The sequence below is a fragment of the Phalacrocorax carbo genome, chromosome 1, assembly GCF_963921805.1.
Source record: "Phalacrocorax carbo chromosome 1, bPhaCar2.1, whole genome shotgun sequence".
In the NCBI taxonomy this organism is placed as follows: domain Eukaryota; kingdom Metazoa; phylum Chordata; class Aves; order Suliformes; family Phalacrocoracidae; genus Phalacrocorax; species Phalacrocorax carbo.
Window position 1 is genome coordinate 195,438,908 of NC_087513.1, and position 19,521 is coordinate 195,458,428.

Here is a 19,521-nt window from a genome sequence, read left to right on the forward strand (position 1 = left end):
CATGATCCAGAATATGTCACCTGGAGAAAGTCCTCCTGGTCAGAGCCTCAGAAAGCGAGACAAGGTCCTATCTCAGATTAATCTTGTCTTAGCATATATTAGAGGGGCCCTGAAGCAATTCTCATGTGCACTGCAGGCTAGGAGGTAAGAGGCATTGCTGTGTCATCCTGGAGTCATTAGAAGAGAGAAAACTTCCTTGTCTGAGGGACTTAGCAGCCTCCCAGCTATGAGACTCGTGTTTTCCTGGCAGCAGCAACTGCCTGCTGATATGACTTCTGTCTCATCTGTGAGGAGAAAATATTAGCCCTCTCTTGGGCTTATGTTTGCGATGGAGGTTGTGGTTAAGAACAGAACCGAAGCTGGGATGCCAGAGCCTTGGCACCTCTTGGACGCAAAGCAATGGGTTTTCCGCTGCTGCATGGACAAGCACAGGGTGAGCAATGCTCCCCTTCTTGGGCAGGGTTTAGCCTGTGGCCTCACTCCCTGGGCTGGCATTGCTAAAATGGCACCTCTGTGGCACATGACCATGGTGAAGTACACATAGTGTTGGGGATAGCTAGACAAGTGAGAAAGCAGGCTCAGCATAACAGCTGTCCTTGCCAAAAAAGACCCTTAAACAAATCCTCAAAAGAGGAGTAAATGTAATCTCTTGATAACAAAATCTCCCAGGAATTAATCAGGTTCATCTGGATTTATGGGGTAGGAAGCATTTGCTCTGCTCTGATTCAGTTAAATAATGATCTGTACCAGCTGCTGTAAACTGGGTGAGTTCACTTCTTTGATTCAGTTATGCCTACGCACTTGGAGTCAGCATCCTTCTCTTGCACAGAGCTAACTTCAGAAAGTTTCTCATTACCATGGGCCTGGGGGAACTTGCCTGCTGGCAGCAGAGGGGCTGCGCTTCCCCACAGCCCACCGTTCACATAGGCACTGCCTTCCACCCTGCCCATTGTGCAGAGGCAGTACCTAGAGGCAACAGCTATAGCTTGCAATGAAGTCCCCCTTAAAACCTTGTCTTTGCTCTGATGGCTTCAAAAATCTGGGCAATATTTCAGCTGCTGATGTGCTGCATCGCCACTTCACATGTGTTCAAGGTTTCCCAGTGTCTCCCTCAGCTTCACACCTTGCCAAGAGGTCTGCTGTCTCCCGTGTCCTGGGGCACTGAGGACTTTGCAGGAAGGAACTGTGTCTCTGCACCACCAGCGAGATGGGGGCCATGGTGAGAGCTCACAGCCAATGGTTGGGACTGAGCTCATTCTTATATCACCACTGCATTAACCCATTGACTAGTAATTGATCGGTGTCTGCACTATCAGGGTGGGGGTGGGTTGATTGATTTTAGCCTCTATCACCAAAGTATCTCTTTTCAAGATTTCGTCCTGTTCGTTTTTTTCTGGTCACTTAGCTGTGGTCTCAGTCCTCCTCCAGTCTGTGGAACTGATGGATAGTCACCTCTTTCAAGAGTGGCACGTACTTTCCTAAGGCATCTTTGCCCATAGACATGTTTCCTTTACACACAGACAGCTCTTCTCCCTGCTACTAGAGAGAGAACGCCTTAGGGGAAGGTCTGCATTAATGGACATTGCACACCCCAGACGCAGACAGAGGTCACTTCAATTTGCTAGGTAGGCTTGACCATCCAGAGAGGACATTGAAGTGATTGCTGTCTAGACCTGTCTATTCTGGGTCTTTATGCCTGGGTCCCTGTGACATGTACCACAAGTAGATGCTGCACTTCACAGACCTTTCTGCCAAACTTACTGCCATTGCGGCAATTGGAAGGGGCGCTGATGCTTTTTATTGTGCTTTCCAATTAGGAGTTAGGACGTCTTTCATAAACCTTCAAGGAGGAGAAACATAGCAGCAAATAGCTTCAGGTTCTGGCCTTCTTTTGTTCTTGATTTTAGCAGCTCCTGTCCTAATTATAATCATTTGCCATGTGATTTTAAAGCAATTATGAATTGACTGTAATGCATGCAGATTACTGATCTCTTTGTCATGCACAAAATTCATTCACTGTGCCAGCAATTTCAGACACTGAACTTCAGCTTGTGACTCAGAGCTTTGCGTAAATGATTCTACAGTAAAACCTGTGAAATAGTAAACCTTCAATAAACATTTTTCTTTAACAGATTCTTTAGTGTTATTACTCCTTATAAGGACTTTTGCCAGCAGAAAAGAAAACACTCCCACACAAACATGGGCAATTTAACTGGAGACATTTTATGAGGTATGTGATTGTTTTATACCTAAGCAGATATTTATTGTGAAGTACACTTAATTAGAGCAAAAATATCATGTGGGCAGAGATGCACTAGGAAAGCTGAGAGCAAAACCTTGCCAGATTCCTTGTCCGAGAGTCACTGGGTCATTTTCTTAGGTGCTGTGTGTGAACAAGTGCAGGTCTAGTAACAGTGGCTGGAAAGCACAGCCCAGGAGGGAAAGGTTTCAAACACAGCCCGTTTCTTAAAAAGTAGAGGCCCCTCCAAAACCACATGCTGTTCATGAACGAGGCCAAATCAGTCAAAGCAATGAGCAGGCTTTCTTTGCAATCAGTAAGGTAGACTTAGTTCTGATTAAATAATTGAAAAGTTCATGGAAATCTAGATGTCCATCCCAAAACTTGGTCAGCTTTACTAGATTATTCAAAACAATTACAGACAAGACTGCCAGGGTCTCCCCTCAGACCATTCAGTATACCAACACTGGCACAATTGCTCTCCAATGTCAGGGAAGTAGCAGATCCACTATATATCCACAGAGGCCATTCATACAGAATTTATGGACGTTCAGGAGCCTGGGAAGCCAGCCTGGAAACTCAGGATATCGCTGCCCAAAGCAGTGGACAACCAACGGAATCAACAGGGATTGATAGCTTGGCATAATAACATTACAGCTGGTGACACTGTCAGGAGAGGGAACCAACTCCAAAACCATGAGCTGCAGTTAAAGTTATGCCATGCACTTTGGGTTGCAGAATTAGACCAGGCAGTTCCTCTAGCTTTATCATTGCCCGCCCAATACTCCTTTCAGCAGAGTTGTGATGACAAATTGACTACAGTTTCATAAAATATGAGGTACAATTGCTTGCTCATGAACATTGTGGCTCTTCCACAGCAGACACTGGCTTCCAGCAGGCAATACATGTGCTAATTAACAGCATCATCCCTGGGAGGGCAGCTGATGGCTGTGAACATGAAGGTCAGCCCGACAGACCAGAATGCCCAATACCCAGCTCTGAAGCAACTGTGCTTCTGTCTATCCTACACAACATTTCTGAAAGCTGAGCTTGTTCTTATTGTATTTACTGATATCAGCTTCAGCATCTGAGGCTTAATTCATATCAAAACAAAATCCTACTGGCTCCAGAGACGGCCAAGCTAGGCCCACAATGATGGGAATTCTTTGTTTTATGGAGAGTAAGTGTGCAGCTGCCTCACAAATGCTGGAGTTGTTAGCAAACAGTGAATTAGTTCTATTTTAGCTCCCCACAATAAAGATCTTGCAGCAGTGTAATAAGGGAGAGGAAACATAAGAGCCACTTGGAAAGGAACAACAGCACTAGAGAGTGAATGAAGCCTTTATCGCACAGCGATCCAACAAAAACAGGATTCCACAACTGCGGCAGAGGAGCAGCAGCTCGGTAGCGTGCGGCCCTACAGCTATACCTTCAGGCAATTACATAAGCTAAGATGTCACAGGATCCAATGCAGTTAATTGAAGGGGACCAATAGGGAGACAAAGCGTAGGACGGCTCTTTGTTCCACAGATTTGCAAACACCTCATATCGGCAAACAGGTCAAAAGATCCTGGCCTCTTCTTGTTTTCCTGTCCTGAGTGTGCACACTCACTGCCAGGGAGCAGCAAGAGCAAGGGCTCAGCAGGGGACATGGCCTGGCACGGCACAGGCATGCCTGCAACAGAGCTCGGGCAGGGACCTTTGTCTAAGAAACAGGTGACTTTGCTGGCCAAGGCCCACACATGTTTATGTGAAAATCACATAAACAAGTGGACTAGAAGTGTAAGAACAAGCAGTCTTAAAGGAGGAACCTACACTACTGAGTAAAAGAGAGTCAGGGAGAGAGCTCTAGCACTGGATCACCTGGGTGGTTGTCCACACTCTGAGCTCACTCCCTGGCTCTAATTTAGATCTCTTCAACTAGCTCTTTCCAAGAAAATCTCTTACAGAAGGACTAGCCATGAGCAGTGGGAACACGCAGAGCAGCGTGGCAGTGAGGCTGGGGTCTGTCTCCAGCAGTATTTAGTCTCCATAAATACTAGTCTAGTCTCCACTGTCTTTAGCAGTATGGTCAAACCCATGCAGACTCTGGGTATTCAGTACATGGATAGCTGGTCTGTCCTCAGGCCATTAGCATATCCTTAGACCTCCAGATCCAAAAAGGGGTTCATGATCACATAAAGTAGGATATGAGGTTACTTATGATCCTGGAAGTAGGATAGGGTTGAAAGCCCACAAATTAATCAAGAAGTACAAACAGAGGTGAGGCTATGTGCATAAGAGTTTGAGAAGCAGTGTTTCAGTCCTAAATAGGACCTACCAGGTTTTCTGGGCTGAAAGCAAATATATTTCTCTTTTAGGCACAGTGTGCAGTGCTTTCCATACCTGACCCCTGAATATATTTTTATGAAGTCAAAGGCAGCCTGAGTTCATCCTTTCTCCACTGGGAACAAAAAGTAAGATAATAATCTGTTGGTAGCATCTCTTTCTCTAAAATCACTGGATGGATCTTAACTAGGCTTGTAACATTTCATTCTGTTCAGGAGATATTTTTCAGCAGCTGGCTGGTTTGGTTATGCTCCATTGCCCAAAATGTGAAGCTGGAAGTGGTAAACCCCAACTCAAACCTTGACTTCTTTGGTGCCTCAGGCAGTACCTTGAGTGTGCTCCCCAGGAACTGGGAGTTAGACGATTTTGGAAAGTTCAAATGCCAGAAGCCAGTAAGACCCAGGAAAGTATCTCTTCTGCATGGAAAGACCTTCCTCCTTTTACTTTGTATCTGCTTAGGTTTTTTTCTCTCCATCCATTTAGCACCTCCCTTATAAAAAGGAACATAGTGATGCTTTGCCCACCTCTGTGGCATTCTTTGGATGACTAAGAAGTACTGTGTAGAGATAAAGAGTGAGGGGCAGACCTCTACCATTTGCTACTGTACTTAAAGCTGTAATTGTGTGTAAGTACTTGTAAATATCAAGGCCACCTTTGGGAACAACCATGTGTAATTGTTCTTCTTGCTATATTCCATTTGTCCAGTAGAACATGATGGCTTAATCAATGTAAAGTGCCTGTATTTCTGTTTTCTGCTCTCCCTGGGGCTATTCTTTCCAGTTATGTATGTTCGGCTTTGATCTCCAGAAAAATCAATGAAGATTTAGTTGCTCTCAAAAAAGAACCACGTTAAACATTTAAAGCATTTTCTGTCATCTTGGTATGGCATATGTAATCCCTCTCCCCCTCAGGTTGCCACAAAGAGTGCCCGACTTGTCAAGTTCTTGTGAAATGAGCAGTACCATGAAAACAGGTTTATACTTAACAGTAGTTTTTCTTGGGTCTCATTCTTAACCGTAATCAGTGAAATTGTTTTTATTTGTGTTGTCATAAAAGAACCATTACCACTTTGCTGTTCCTGAAAAATAAAGGCAGTTTTCACAGGAAAAAAAAAAAAAACCAAGAAGGAAAAAAGCAAGAAAAAAAGCTGACTTATGTATCCATTTTCTGACATCTCTTTGTGTCAAACCCTGACTTTTTGGTTCACTTTGATGTTTGGCTGTGAACACAACATCGATTCTCATGATGCAATCAGCCAGTGACTGCAAGAAGACACGGCAAACCACAATTTTTCTATGTCCATAGAAAGATAAATCCTTACAGAAGATTTAGGAATACATTTATAATAAAACCATTGCTTTGGCACTTAGGTCTCCACAATGGCTCTTGCCTTCAGTACAACCTTCTGTGCTTTTCTAACAATCAGATACCACAGTCAGTAAAATAATGCCTTACTTCTCAAGCAGCCTTGAGCACTGGTAAGATTTCATGCTCCAAGATATAATTCTGCTCTTATTACAGAGAACAATTTTCAGGAATGATGCAACACCATCAGAACATCTCTCTGCAAAGCATAGCGGGGGCCTTGGGGATTAAAGGCGTTGCACCCAGAAAGGTTTGGCATCACAGCTCATGGGCCGGCTGCTCAGCGAAGCAGGTGGGGAAGCTGAGCAATCTGGGGTGACAGATGCAATTCACTACCATTTTGGAAAACACTTGTCTCTGATTTTAGCAGCTCGATACCGAAGTTGCCTGGATGTTGGAAAGGCAACATGTCTGCTTAGGAGCATCAGTTTCATCAAGTAGAAGGTAAAAGCTGTGAAAAGTACCTTCCTAGGGCCCCTTGACCCAGTCCTCTCACTTAATTATCCTTCCCGTGGGTTGTGTGGAGGTTTTGCTTTGCAAACAGAAGCAGTCTGAAGCAGGTTTGGGAATCTAGTTTGACCAGTTGCTTGCACGTCTTACAAGGAGGAAGGAAAGAAGCCAAATCCTCCTGCAGTGTGTGGGTGTATCAGCATACTAGCTGTGTTATTACTGACGATACCAACCAGGCAAGATGCACAGCATAGCCATTATGGTGCTGATCACACCCTCCATGTCCCAAGTACCTTCAGCTCCCCTGGCATTGAGCATGGTGTCGGCGTGGGGTACGCTTGGGTCTGGTAGGAGGAAAACAACGCGTGGTCCTGTTTTTGGAAAAAAAACCCGCTCTGTTTATCTGCAGCTGCTTGGCAAATGATGTCATCAAGACTCTGTTTCATTGCTTTAAGTGGAAAATGTTTGTGTCAGGCATCTTCCCCAACACTTGTGTAAGGACACAGCGTGGGGGTTGGAGAGCGCAGGGAACTGACACACACTCCCCCCTACACCTGTGATTGCTGGTGCCATAATCACCACTTGCCCTTGGCAGAAGCTTAGTCAGCGGAGGATGGCAGAGTGGAGCGCGGGAACAGAAAAAGTTTCTCCCGATGCCACTCATCAAACGTGATGTCCTTGCAGGGTGTTTGCAGTGGGCAGATGGCCTAGGAAATGAGGTCAGAGAATGTGTAGTGTTGGCCTCTGTAGGGAAGTGATGGTGAAATAGCCCACAGCAGCGTTTCGCAGTTTATCTCACTCTCTCTACCAGGTTCTCTGGCTCAGCCGAGCATCAGCAGCCACGCTGCAGAAATCTACTAGCACTTTTATTAAAAGCCACAAGCCAGCTGCAACTTGACTGGTGTCTTCAAAGTAATCTGTGGGAAGTTAAACCAGCAAGTTACTCACATTCTCTCCTCATCTGACTAGCGGAAATTTCTGGAGGGCAAACTGAAGCAGCCCAGGTGCATGGGCCACCGTGTCCTACTGACAGAAAGAGGCAAGTCTGGGCTCCACAGGCATTAAGCCCAGCCCTGCCAAACCCAAGCAGCAGCTGCATATCAGAGGTGGCTCTGAAGGAGGGGTCAAGCACACAGGAGTTGAAAACATGGTGTTTGAGGTTGCCTAATGCAACTGGGGCTTCTGAAGAAAAGAACCCGGAAGATGTGTTAGCAGGTGATGACAGCACCTCCTTTCTGCCTGGCTGGACCATCCATCACCCATTTAGGCCACTGCAGCAGAGGCAAACCCAATTACCTGCTGACCCATCAGCTCCTCTGTTCATCTCCTTCCCCAGGAAAAAACCCACACCAATCTACACAGCAAACAAAACCACCTCCACCCCAATAGCTCACACTGGGGAATGACAGGAGGACAGTGCACCTAACCCTGCCTGGGCTGGAGGGCTGCTGCCCACCCTCCTGGCACAAACAGGGGGCAATGAGGAGAGCCAGCACCTTAGCAAGGGGAGCAGGGACAGGGATGGGCAAGGAGTGCAGCTGGGCTGCACTGTCCTGCACCCCACCACAGAGGACCAGGAGGTTGTCCTCAGCAGGCCTGCAGAAAGTGCTTCTGCTTGATGAGGAGCTCAGCAGAAAATGTTGTGCACACACAGAACTCAACAGACATTTAACACAATGATATTACACACAGAAGAAGAGTATAGCTATGCATTACTGAGATAATGCTAGCAAGATGAAAATGTTTATTTATTTTATGCTGAAAAAGAGGAAAAAAACAGTCCTCACTTATAGGAAGACCCTGTAACTTTCTTCTGTGCTCCCTCTTCTGTGCTTGACTTGAGTTCCACATGCCAGTCTCTCTGAGTTTGGGGACAGCCAGCAAAATCCCCATGTTGGGCCACCATGCAGCCAAGGGTACTCCCTGCTGCAGTGATATATACTCCTCAGGTGCCTGGTGATTCCTGGGCTCAGTGTTAGCCTATGCACAGAGGCAAATAAGACTCAGAAAGACTTCTCTGAGTGTTATAAATTTTTGGTAGGGATGAACCCTACTAGCCCTGGGGTAAGAGGCTCCCATGGCTGTTCGCATGTCATTGATCCCTGTAATGCTTATTGAGCTCATTTTAGGAGGCAGGCTTTTTTAAGGCTCATTTTAATGCCCACATCCCACCCTCTTTAGAGGCTTATTTATCTGATTCAGTGCTCAGATGGTGCCAGCACCTCCTGTATTTCTCCATGCAACCTTGCCCAGACACCAACCCCCAGCTCAGGCTCATGCCCACAAGGTTTCTTCTTCCTGCAGGTTTCCTTCCTCAGCCACCTGCTCTGGATCTCCCAGCTGAGCGCAACCCTCTGCCAGGTGTTGACTGATAGCAACAAGGGCCTGGTTCAGACTATAGTGGTTGTTGGTAAGAAGTTGCTCAAGCCTCCGAGCACAGCCCTGGGAAAATTAAACAAAGCTGTCTGAGTCCCCAGTGAGTAACATTTTCTCTGAGCATAAGGGATGAATCAAAGGGCTCAGCAATCCTGGAGGAAGAAAAGGGGGACAGGAAAACAAGCAGATGATGTACAACAACCAGCTGTTCCTTTCCCAAAACACAGGCAGCCCCTGTCTGGACATCCCAGGAGGGCCCTCTCAAGAGCCTCAGCATCCAGGTTTCTATGAGCCGATGACTTTTGCTGACACCACTTTCCCCAGCTCCCTCCCATGGATTGCATGACCATTTTCTTAAAGTACTGAAAGCTGGAGAAGGGAGAAAATCACTGCAAGCCATCCTCCCACCTTCCTTCTTCTGTCTCCACATCAGTAGATTGACTTAAAAGTCATACAATTTGAAAATAAGTTTTGGATCTCAGGCTGCCCTCTCATTTTCTGAGCCTTTGGGTCACATTATATCATAGCCAATCACTTTTCTTTCTGCATGTGAAGGCTAGAAATTTGTCTTGAATGACAGCAGAGATTAATCTCCAGGAGCTGAGGGTTTCTATGTAAAGGTCTATTTTTAGAATAGAATAGAATAGAATAGAATAGAATAGAATAGAATAGAATAGAATAGAATAGAATAGAATAGAATAGAATAGAATGGAAATTTCAGTTGGAAGGGACCTACAACAATTATGTAGTCCAAGTCACACCATGGGACTTGTACTCCAAATGTAAACATACATAACTTTAGAAATATTTTAGAAAAATTAATGAGAAAAGCGTCTGGCTTGCCTTTGTGGAGGGTTTCTGTTGAGGAAAGCTGCATTTTCTTGAGAGCAGCAGAAATGGCTACACGAATCTATTATTCAAGAAGGAGAAACACTGTCAATGTCTGTCAGTAATGAAATTTTCTCTCAGTCCACCGGCTTGTAGATAGATTATACAGAGCTTATGGTCAGGAGAAGAAAGGAAATATAAGAAATATAAGCCATCTGAGTTTCCATTCCCTATGGGAAATCTTTCATTAAGAAATTTGCTGCTGTAAATTGTCCTTAGGACAAAAATTGTTGTTGACAAACTGCAGGAGGCCTCCTGAGGTTACCCCATTTTAAATGCTGATTAAATGCTGTAAACTCTTACAGCAGTTGTAAGGTTCACAATTTCCTTGCTTCAGTGCATGCTGTTATATGTACAATACTCACCCCACAAAAGAAACATCATCTTCCTTTCCCTCACCCTTTGCAGTGTGCAAAATACCATCCCAAAACAATCCCACCTTGCTTACACTTTTGCAACAAATACTGAGTGTTCACTGGAAACTAAAACAAAGCAGTTAATATTTTTATAAACCACTTTTGAGGAGCTGTGAAACTGCAGATTGCACAAGCTCACCAAGGAATAGGTTGATTTCGTTAGGAAATGTGGAGGTCTGAGGTTGGTTTTGCTTTTATCACATTTTGCTTTAGCTAACTGGGGCAGAGATACTGATTTGTGACTTGGGATGGCAGCAAGTGTCCCTAACAATGGCTCCCATGGGGCAAACCTAACCTGCAGGAGGGCCGGGGAAGGGTGAATGAGATTAGATGCTGCTGTTTTTCCTGGAGATGCACACGCTGAAGTGAAGAGCTTCAGCCCAGGCTCGGCTGGAGCTTTCAGGGAAGAGGGTGAGCAGCGCAGGTGAGACAGCTTCTGCCCTCATAGGGGTGGCAGCCCTTGGAGCCTCCCCTGGGGAGCCGAGCTTCACCTGGAGTCCCTGGGCTTTCCTCTCCAGCATGTACAGAGACCCACATCCCACGTTTGATAATGGTTGATGAACTGGTTCAAGGTTTCCATGATATGCTGCTGACCAGGGGATGGAGAAAGTTTCCTGACCACAGGACCACAGACCACAGTTCTATTGCTTTTTGAAACGGAGAGATCAAAAAGGAGTAACTATTGAGAGTGGAAATTATGACAATTATACCAGATTCCTGCTGGTATTTGCTGAGTGATTTTCTAAATCAAGTCATCTAAAAAAAACCCTCAGTAGCGTCCAAGCCACAGCTGATAGTCATACTTGAGGCTATGGGTTCTCCCGAGATGGCTGCCCCATCAGTCAGAGGGAGGGTGCTAGATCCATCCCCACTAGCAGCAGTCCCAACACCAGTCAAGGGCAACTCTGCCAAGGGAAAACTTATACTGATATTCATATCATACACGGCAGTGCACCCTCCCCACACTTCACTGGGTGCTCCGGGAAGGCCGGCTGATGGGTCAGTGGGCAGCCTTCAGCTCCCCAGGGGAGGATAATGGGCCATTTCTCCAAGGGGCTTATGCCCTCACAGGCACCCACTTGCGTGGCTCCATCGCATTTCAAGCCATGAAGAGATGGAGCTCCTTGACAGTGAAGGAAGGGAATGCACTTCTCTAGCTGGGAAAATGGGAGGGTTGGGGGGGCCCTTGAAGTGTGAGCCACGTGGTTGTGTGGAGAAAGGAGCTGAAATGGACAGAGGTTCACAGCTGAACCAAGGGGATGGTACACAGAAAAGATGACAGAAAGCCAGGACTGAGCAGGGCTCAGGAACTTGTCCAGCTTTGCCAGCCCCAGGGCAGGAACACCTAACTCTACTGCCCTCTTCTTTCTTCTTTTTTATATATATCTGTAGAGTGTTCTTAAAAATTCTGAGATTTTATAGGATTGCTGTGCTCCTTTTCCAGAGCTAACTGTCCAGACTCCTGGAAATTATTTCCAAATTTCTGGCCTAAATCCCCATGCTGCAGCTTAGATCCATTTCTTCTTGTCTTCTCTACACCTGTTGTGGAGGAGAGAAGACAAGCCCCACTGAGAGGGAGATGAGCTATGGAAATGCTTGAGGGCAGGAGGGTTCCTCAGCACTAAGCCTGTGTTTCTCAGAAATGAGGTGAGATCTGAGCTGGTGCCATGAGCCCGAAGTGCAAACAGATGGGGAACTGCAGTCTGGAGGTGGGATCCTAAGGAGGAATGCTTGTGACCTGCTACCCTAAGCCCAGCTGAAGGCATGGGAAGTCAGAGAAGAGTAACTGTGGCCTGACGGGTATGAAAATGACAGCTCAGGAGCAAACCTCCGCTTGTGCAGAAAGACCAGGAGTTTGTCTAAGCAAGTATCTTCTCAATTAACCGACATGCAAAATAAGAGATAACAGCAATCGGAAACATAGACAAGCAACTAAAAGGAACATGCAAGCATTGTTCATTCACTCTGGGATGAAATGAGAAAGGAGAAAGCCCAGCTGGAGCTTAGAGTGGCTAGGGACCGAGACAAATGTGCAAGGATGTTACACATATGTTAGCATCAAAACGAAATTTGGAGAAGTTGTGTGTCCACTAGTGAAAGGGGGAGACAATCCACTGAGAGATGATAGGCAAAAGACCAAAGTATTCAATGACTTTTTTGCATAGATTTTCATTGGCAGAGTCTATTCTCACACCTTACATGTCCAGCATAATTTGAAATTGGGACAATCAATGGCAGGAGCCATAAATGAGAATCTACCAAGAGAAGCTGTAAGTATTCAGATCCAGGTGAGCAGATGGGATTCACCTGAGGATGCTGATGTGACTTCATGGCTGCTGTCCATCATCAGAAACTCACAGGGACAGCTCTGACAACTGGAATGTCTCCTGCAGCCTTTTTCTCACAAAACCTGAGCAAACATGACTTGGATGAACAAACTGTTAGATGGACTGAAAATTAGCTGGACCTCTAGGTCAAAGAATAGTAATCAATGTTGTGATGTGCCATCTGGCAACCAGCAACAAATGGAGGACTCCAGGGAATGACACAGATTATATTGTTCAATATTTTCATCAGTCACCAGGCTGATGACATAGACGGCACTTTCAGCACATTTACAGATGGTAATAGATTAGAAGCAATGACATCCGTCTCTATTTGGCAGAGCTGGTAGAGCTTCAGTCCAGAGGGATCTTGAGAAACTTGGGACCTAAGTCAATAGAAACCCCTGAGAGTTCAACAGCAGCAGTGCAAACCCTGTGCTTTGGTGTAGGGTGGCATCCTACTGCCTACGTAACAACAGCCAAGCAGGAAAGGCCCTGGGCTCTATTATGAGACTTCAGTGAGAATTTAATGTGAATCATGCAAACCATATACTGGAGATGCATAGAAGCAATGTGACTGGCAGTCAGAGGGCAGTTATTATTCCCTTTCTACTCAGCGTTGGTGAGGCTGCCACAGAAATGTTGTCCCATGTTGGGACCCACATTTCAAGAGGTCATTGAGAAACTGGAGAAAGTCCACTGGAGTTCTGCCAAGATGGTCAGTGGCCTAGAGCACGTGATCTGCAAGGATATGCTGAGGGACGTTGGTTTGGGTAGTCTGGCAAAGAGGTGGCTTAGGAGAGGTCTAAAACTAGCCTGCACCTACATGAAGGGGAATGACAAAGACAATAGAGCCAAACTCTCCACATTAGTGGCAAACTATACAGAAAAATCGTGATCTTCGCTGGAGTGAACACGTTTGTCTCTTCAGGGGCTTGAAGGAGGATCATGAAATGGACTTCTGACCACCTACTCCAGCTGACAGCTTACTGCCTAGCTCTGCCTTGGGTGGCCCCAGCCAGATTCCTCTGAGCCAGTGCCCAGGCACTGCTCTGAGAACAACTCATTCCCACAGGTTGTCCCCAAAAGACAGCATAGAAAGGGTGGTGCTAGATTCCTCCCACTCAATCTTTAACAGGACCTATTGGGCATTGCATCCTGAAACGCCTCCACAAGCTTCATGCCACACCTTGTGGCATACAATGCAAAGCCTGTTTTGCATTATAAAAATGTCATTCTCATGGGCTTACAACTTTCCTATCACCTTGGATATTTTGAACGGTGGGAGACAAAAAAACTCAAAAAGATTGTCATTAGGAACCTGAGTATCCCAGAGGGCCCAGAACAGACCCCAAATTGAATGCTATTTCATGTAGACCTGGCTAATATAGTGACAATTAGTTTTAAGCAGAGTGGTTGCAGACAAGTCCACAGGGCCTTGGGGCTGGAATTCAGTCACCAGCCCTCTTTCAGCTGACAGCATAGGGACAACTGTGGAAACTTAAGGTCAGTTGCCAAGGGAAGCCTCCCCCATGGCTGTAAGTCATTATTCCCAGCTCAGCTCCCTGCTAGCATGATGTTGAAGACCATGGAGGGCACAAAGCAGTGAAAGGTAGAGCCCTCTGTGTTACCTCCATGTAAGTAAGAAACTTTTATAATGATCAGTTTCCTTTTTACATCTCAGAGGCACGTGTCTGTGCAGCATGGTGGGGAGGAGGTTGACCCATGGAAGTGCCAGTTTCTTCCAGTGTTTTCCTCTTACAGTGCAAGGGGATGATGTAGGCAGCGACGCAGCTCATTGCCCACATGTTCTGCTTCTTGCTTATATTTTACCAGCTTCATATCTGAACATCTCATTAATAAAAGCAAATGGACTACAATATCTTCTAAGAAAGGTTGCTCAGAAATCCCTGAATCAATCAAAAGCCAGGGAAAACAATTCATTGCATCTGATGCATGAGTTCTTGGAATTTTAGCTATATTAGGCAATGCCTCTTTGTTCACTTGGATTAGCCTAATTGCATGCATATTTATTGTCCACTGTTCTTTAGTATCTAGGCAAAATCAAAGTAGGCTGTTTCACTACAGAGATGGCAATTTTGCATAAGAAATATGGACAATTTTACATCAGACTGATAACGCTATTCCATTATTCAAAACCAGAGCTAAAATTAGCAGGCACCTCAACAATCAGACGCATATTTTATCTTCAAGATATGAGCCTGAATTAGCACAGACCTTTGCCTCCAATCAGTAGTCCTTATTTTTATATAGGCTCTTCTACACCAAGATCATTGGCATGAGATAGGCAAGTGAGAGTCAGACTACCTCTTACGTATCTTCCTATTCAAATACTAAAGGGACTCCAGAAGTCATGCTCCATGTGCACCCATTTGCTGTGTCAGAAAACTACATAAACCTACAGATGTGACATTTTGTATACCTTTTTAATAGTAAATCACTTGCTGGTACCTCTTTAAAGGAAAATGGAGTCAAGTCTGCATGCAGGATTGCACCTGCTTGTGCTCACTTCCAGAAGCTTACTTGACGCCCTCCTTGAAATGATTTGGCATCTTTCCTGTCATTGGGTGGCCAAGGGATGGGGAGGCCCTAGCACAGAGCAGGTGCTGTAGCTCATCCGCACATTCTAAATAACAGCCAAAACCTTGTTGTGCAACAGCCATGAAATGGTCCATTAGGTGGTCTTTTAATAGGCCATACATGAGCAGCACTTGGACAGATGGAAAAATTCTCTCTTGACCAACGTTGTGTTTTAAGCACCCTTAATCAGCAGGGACATTGCCACTTGAATGGAATACTGGACGACACCTTGAAGAATGCAATAAACCCAAAGCAAGCTCTGTGTTTTAGCCTCTATGCTCTATCTGAGACATGAAAGGGTAAAAAAAATCATAGTTCTGGTATAAAATCCTCAAATGTCCCTCCTGCCTGTGCTGATGGAGTGGTTACTTCATGTCTAAAGCCTGGGCCAGCTTTTTCCCAGCTCAGTTCAGATGCAGGTAGAGGAAATGTGGCTGCTCAAAGATGGTGAAGAATGACAAAATACTGTAAAGCTGGACCATGGGCTGGTCTCCTCATTGCTGGGGTGCACTGACCGGGGCAGGGGCTGCCCAAGGTGGTTCCTCCCTGTGGAGGAACAAAATGATCAGAGATGCCTCCTTCTCTTCATGGGCTGTAGAGGATGCTTTGCTTAGAAGCTGCTGAGATGTCTCAGTTCAGGTGAGGGGAGTCCCCCCAGCTGCTGGGCAGGACCCAGGGCTAACGGCTAGGGGGGGACAGTTTCTCCCATCACTGGTACTGGGCATCATAGAGCGGGAGCCAGTCCTTTTCCTTCCCAGCAGCTGAGTACAATACATCTACTTTCACCCAAATGAGACTAATAGCATCCATACTTATTGCCTGCTGTTGTGTTACAGGTAGGTGACACCTCCTTAGCTGCTTCAGACCTTAGAGGGTTGCTGTGGTTTCTCCATGGCCTCTGCACTCCTCAGGCTTCTGCCAGTTCTGTCTCTTGGGGTTAAAGACACCTTTGGACTTCTTAATATCAAAAGAAAAAGTATGAGTGGGAAGTCTGCTTGCTGAGCGTGGTTCAGATCAAACCATGTTCTTAAAGGCTTCTGGAAGGGTTCAGGGCTGTGAGCCCCAGACAGCAGGAGCATTTCTTTGACTGTGCTGGGATTTGTTTGCAGGAGGGGAAGGAAGTATCAGCTGCAGGACTGGCGTTTGTAATTCACCTCACTGCCCCAGCCAGGGGAGAGTTTAGTCCCCTCTTCTCAGAGCTGCACCCAGAAACAATATTTGCTGATATTGGCTTAGCATCCCAAGGCAGGGGAAATTACTATGAAATGTTTACAAGGACCATTTGAAACCTGAGAATAGGATGTTTTTAGTAATGGGGAAAGAGCCAAATACCTTAGAAGAGAAATATTCCAGCTTTAAGAATTAATTACAACTTCCCAGTAATGCAGGTTGGCTATTAAATAACCTTGCACAATTTCCTGGACAGATACATTTTAATGGCAATAGTGTGCACAGATCAAGAGCAAAATACAGTTCACTGAACTGTGGCGCCGCAAGCCCAGGCTCATGGGCAGATGCCTTTGCCGAAGCACTTATCCATAGCAAAGCCCAGAGGATGAGGCATGGGGCTAAAGCAGCCACCTATGCACAGCAGCTCATACTGTGAGGGCCTCTGGGTGAGGTTTTCTCCTATGGATGTTTATTTTCAGCCCAGGAAAGGGAAGCATGGATAATAAACAACCAAGTGCCTTTTTAAAAACTGTAGCATCTGTGGAGCTCTGTAATCATTATGCAAACCTTACTACATAGCTTTTCAGTTGTAAATCAAGTACCATAGGCCAGTGAAATGGATGCTCAATTTCTATATCCTAATTTTTCTTTTGATAGTGTGGGAAGATAGTATATAACTGGTTATGCTCCACAACGCACACTGGCATAACAACTCACAATATGTATTTATGCTTCTTTCAGTCAAAAGCATCAAGCAATGAATGTAGTAAGAATACCTCATAAACCAGTTATCTGAAAACCATTTTCAGTGAAAAGGCATTGCTTTCTCTTCCTTTTTAGATAGATGGAAAAAGGAGAGCCGTGGAAGAGCAAGTCTGAGAATCAGTGGGGGTTTTGGGAAGTTTGAATTGTCACTAACTAACCAAAATCCTCACTGAGCTGCTGTTTTGTGAGCCATGCTCTAACTCATAATAAACTTTTCAGGGACATAATTCTGAAGATTTCTCAGGAAGACAGCTCTTTGGAGGATTGCATGGTACCTTGGAGCAGTGATGCAGCAACAGCGTCACCCCCAGAGATGTTGCTCCTAGAAGGACAACTGGCTTTGGATCCTGGCTTTAGGAGCAATTGAAGACATCCTGTTGTCTTACTGGTGCAAACAGCCAACAATCATATACAAAGTGCAACAACTGCTGCAAAAGGTCAATTTTCTCAGAAGGACTTCATTCTGAACCTATTCAGACCTTCCTAAATAAACAGCAGCTTCATCAAAAACTATCAAAGTCCCTCAGGACTAAAATTGCTTTATAGGATGTCCAGACATGGGATGCAGATTTGCTTCCAGTTGTCTGTCCATCTGAGCCTCAACCACTTTTGCTCCCTGTCTGAAGCTGGAATCCAGCCCTTACCCATGATGTGAACATGGGCCTTTTTGTTCACAGTCCATCTTCTCCACAGACCTTCATCCAAACAAACCACAGAAGTACAGCATGGACATGCAGCACTGACAATTGCATGTGCTGATAATCTGCGCCCTGCCAGGAGGCAGCGAGAAAGGAGCCTGGGCCCAGGCTCCTCGAGCAGGGCAGAAAGTGATGGGACATCTGTAAAGCTTTTTGAAGAAAATATCCCTACCTCTGTCTAGGGATCTGCAGCTCCTGAACTGAAGCAAACGGAAACAGGTTGATGGCAGCAGCTATTTTAAAATTCATGAAATCTTAAAGCATTACTGAGTGATTTCAGTGCTGGGAGATAACTAGACAAAATAGCCCAACACGGGGGAGATGCTGATGTAGTAGCAGCCATAATAGTGTGTGATGCCGCACACGTCCCTGCTTCTGAAAACCCACTCATCCGTCCTGTCAGGGGAAATTGCTGTGATTCTGTTTCATAGCAGAGGTGGTGGGAGGAAGGAGTCAGATCCATATCTTCCTTTTATCAAGGAGAAAGGCCAGGCCATGCCCCACTTACCCTCTTGAAGCCGCCCTGGCCTCCGGGTGAAAGGCTTAGATACCAGTGGTGACAAGTATTCAGTAGGGAGGGTGCGAGTAGCTGTGATCCAAGAGAAACAAGGCTCTGGAGCTGCCTTGCTAGCACTTGAGAGGTGGCTTTCCCTCCCTACCCCAGTGTGCCCCTCTTTGTCCACTCACCTGCAACTGAAGAAAATGCCAGGGCAAAATGAGCTGGGAGCCAGTAGGCTCCTTCTGCGCTTTGCCTGTCAGCTCAGGGTTGCAAGGGCTGAAAACTTCTGGGTGAAGATAAATCTGTGCCAGCCGAGGCATGTTGTGACAAACAGTTTAAGTGCCTCATTTATGTATCTGTACCCGAAAGCATTATCCAGAACGCCCCAGCTCAACTGCTGCCTTAGACTGGAGACTGGTCTGAGCAGCCTTCCCTCCCTGCCCTGGGCATGCTTTAGCCAGTGAGATTCCTCATTAACATCCCAGAGGGGCATCGTCCTGCTCTCAGCATACAGCTGAGCCAGCCCAACAGCATGGGGAGGGAATAGGAGGGTTTGCACCTCCACCTGAACATGGGTGCCTACATAATAAGGGGGGTCTCTTTAGTTCTTTCCATAAGAGAGAGATGAGGAAAATCGCTGTATTTACCCTTCTGCTCCTCCTCCCCATCTCTCCCCTTCATGTGCTCGGCCGCCTCCTGCCCAAACTCTGCCCCTGTATCACTGTACAGCCAGGACAGCTGCCCGTGGCTTCTAAAGGCTCACAGTGGGGCAGCAGGAAGGACCAGAGATTGGTGCCTATTGTTTTTTTTCACCTGACCTTCAGTGACCATGGTGAGATGCAGAGGTCCAGTACATGTTACCTGCCCTTTTAGTGTATTTTGTGCCCATGTATGAGCCGGATATCTTTAGCAGCTTGCTCAGTGAAAATCCATACTGGATGTGTGAATAGGAAATCAAGTTCTGTCATTTCCAAAGACAAAAACTACAGTTTAAAAAAATTACCAAAACTGTATCATAGTGGTAATTTCTCTCGTAAACAATTTGTTATCCCTGATTTCAGGATGGTGAAATGCTGCATAAATATCCCACTTGTGATTTCACAAACTCCCCTTCAAATTTCCCCATGAATGCATGGCCTGTGTAATGAGTTTGAGTCTGTCATCCTCAACAACCCCACCCCCGTAGCTCCCCTCAAGCCCCCAGCCCAGAGTCCTGGGCCTGGCAGAACAACTCTTAGCAAAGAAATATTTAAAATATGTGATAAACAGTACTTTTATTTGTGCAGGCTGTCACCATGCTTTTGTTCTTCCATTAATTAAAGAGTTTTGGACCCAGTTTGCAGTCCCAGTTTCAGTCTGGTCCTGCAGTTCTGGAGCTGCCTCCCTTCAGCTCTCCCACTCC